This window comes from Solanum stenotomum, unplaced genomic scaffold, assembly GCF_019186545.1.
Source record: "Solanum stenotomum isolate F172 unplaced genomic scaffold, ASM1918654v1 scaffold11019, whole genome shotgun sequence".
Taxonomy (NCBI): Eukaryota; Viridiplantae; Streptophyta; class Magnoliopsida; order Solanales; family Solanaceae; genus Solanum; species Solanum stenotomum.
In genome coordinates, this window is record NW_026021358.1 from 1 (window position 1) to 3168 (window position 3168).

General features: G+C 40.4%; 1 pseudogene; it reads right to left on the minus strand.

Annotated features, from left to right (window-relative positions):
- Window positions 1-577: 577 nt before the first annotated feature.
- On the minus strand, window positions 578-1779 carry LOC125849805 (transcription factor GTE4-like; annotated as a pseudogene).
- Window positions 1780-3168: the final 1389 nt, after the last annotated feature.

The window sequence follows — 3168 nt, forward strand, 5'->3', positions numbered from 1 at the left end:
ACATGAATTGTATGCACTAGCTTGAGGGGGAGTGTTAGAATATGAATAGGTTTATACAATCCTATTAGAATAGGAATAGGTTTACACAATCCTATAAGAATAGGAATAGGTTTATACAATCCTATTAGAATAGGAATAGGAATAGAAATAGAAATAGGAATACTAAATAGTATCCTACTTGGTAAAGGATTGTATTCTAGGGTCTATAAATAGGGTCTCAATGTAATAATGTAGACACAACAACAATTCAATAATATTCTTTTCCTATATTTCTCACAAGCTCCAAGTCAAAAGACCAGCATAAACAGTAGCATTTTCAGACATACAAGAGGATGGACCTGAGAGCTTAACTGACATTCAACCGAATCAATCCTGGTCACAAACCTTTCAAGCTCCCAGAAGCTTTCCGCATCAACACTGTCTATGTCTACTTCAATCTCATCATCATGTTGATAAAATGTTGAGTTCCTCTTCTTAATAATCTGAACAACAGCATCAAGCTTTTTAAAGGTAAACTCTGAAGATGTGTGTTGAGTCTATGTTTTTCTTCATAGGTCATATCCCTTTTATTTGATACCTCCAATCCAGATTAAACTCGGCCTCTATAATTGCTCACCTGTCTTCAAAAATCTTTAACTATTTTGGCATAACATGAACATCATGTCCTTTAGGATTATAAGTCATGGCATTACGGAAGACAAGTCTCACATCCTCAGCAAACTCCCTGGGAGATTTGTACAAATTTTGAGACAGCCTAGCTTTGATAGTGCCCAAATCCATAGGATGCTTGATGATAGCATGATAATCATGCAGCCCAAGACCCTCCACATTCACTGGCTCATTAAACACCCATCTATGCTTGTGCTTCATTAACCTCTGAAACAGGGTGGTGCATCTCTTAAACATGTGATTTCTATGTTTATCAAAGTCAAAGCCAATGCCAAATGGATACCCCTGCTCCGACTCACCATTGTGTTTCCTCCCAGCGCCATTTGGCTTAATTTTTTATTGCTTTCCGGAGGCAATCTATCCTTCCCAAGTAAGAATCCGGAATTAGTGTAATACTGATTGGCCTTCGGGGTCCTTTTCTCCTTCTCCACAAATATAGCAACTACATTATTATTTTCCACAACTGCAACCCTTGGTCACTGGAATGGTCTCAATCAAGGGTGCCCCACCAAACCCACCTCTAAATTCACTCACACTAAAGCCCTACTATTCATCACATCACTATCGATATATCGTGGTTGACTATAAGAATTAACAGCACCACTAGGAATAGCAATAATCCTACCAATATTATTATAACAACCATTAGTATTTGTATCATGTGTGGTCAGCTAAAGCTCCTTAGCTTCAAGCTCTGTAACTGAACTCCTAATCTGATCAAGCTCACCCACTACTCCTAATACCTCTAATCTCAACTCTTGATGTCGCTCCCCCTATATTAATCCTAATTCTATCTCGAACCCTAGAAATTACAGGCTTAACTGTCGAATCCAGCTCAGCATGCTCTCTATTTGATCCATCTGTAAAACTCGCCATAGAAGCTCTTCACCCCGAACTTCCCCACCATTATTAGGCTTCACAATTGTGCTTCCACCAACCTCAGCCATGTCTCTACCATCTAAATCTCCCTGTGATCCAAGGGTATCTTCCTTCCCTTGTCCACCATTTATCAAGTATGTAAAGATATGGCACCTGGGCCTAACTCAACCCCAAAAGCTAGCTTATGAGGAGAGGTTTGTCCAAGTCCATTTAAGGAGACCAATTTCCCATCTCTCAACCATTGTGGACTTCTTAACATCAATGAATTCTATGAGTTCAAACTCTACGACTACCCCTCTCTCATGTTTCATTCTTTGATAATTGAACTGTGCAAGCGGGTTGAAGTTGAGGAGTATTCAGGCGATAATTGGATAAGGCCCAAAATCCCAATTTTTCCTTTAAAGAAGTGAGGTGAAGGGACTGCCACCAAAAGCAAGAAGCAGAAGATGGATTCAGGGAAGACGTTGAGTATTGAGGCTGACTCTTCTAGACCATCGGCGGTGGGACCATTTGAGTCATTGGCCGAACAGTTGAGGGTAGTCCGAGAGTTGGTGACCAAGCTGCCTCAAGGGCCAGGTGAGACATCTGCGGGACCTAATTCGTTGTCCCAAAACAGGAGTTTGATGTTTTCTTGGAGGATCAAAGGAAGCAAAAAGCTCATCTATTGAGGTTGGAGAAGGCGTACACTGATCTTGCTAAATCACATGGTGAGTTGAGTCGCTCCCACAAAAAGTTGAAGAAGAGAGAACAAAAGAGATGAAATTTTCACCCGGGTGTGGAAGGGGGTTGAAAGGGTTTTGAAAGGTCCTTAAAGCTAATGATCCGCTTTCCTCATCGAGACCGGATGAGAGTAATGATGTTCCGGCACAGTGGTCTGAGGATGATGATGTTGATGACAGTGAGGCGACCGAGAGTGATGACAGCGAGTGATGCAGTTCAGGGAGCCCCTCATATTCTCTTTATGTTTTCATGTTGTACTGTGAGGACACAGTACCATTCTTAGTTGGGGGTGCTCCCCCTAGGATTCTTTTGATGTTTTTGTTCAAGTTAGGATTGCTATAATTGGATTTGGTTTATTTGTGTTATTTTTGAGATTGTTATGGTGGAAGCTTAGAACAGCTCATCCATGACAGTTACCTGCAGATTTAGAGAAGAAGAAATGAGGAAGAAGGGAAGAGAGAAGAGAATAATTAGGTAATAATTGGTTAGGTTCCCTCGCTCCAGCTGATATCTATTATAACAGATTCCATTAACCGCTAGGTTAACTAGGACAGTTGATCACGCCAGTTGTGCTAGATTATGAACCGTTTGATGCATGCCTCCATGTGACTCACACGTGCCTCTACTAACTTCCGCTTCCTCCACGTGTATTCTACCACTGACCTCTTTCTAGATATTTCTCTTGCTACTTTCCTATACTTATCAGCTACTTCCCCAACTTCATAGTTCAAATCTCTAATTCCTTTTCTTACCTTCTATACGTTACAACTTCATTAGTTGGATTGGTTATTTTTCCTTCATTGTAGATGGTGTTTCTCAAATTAATAGAAAATTAGAAAATTGTGTCCCAATTTTTGTTTCTGTCAATTAGTTTGTTACACATACTCTTAAGGTTATCGT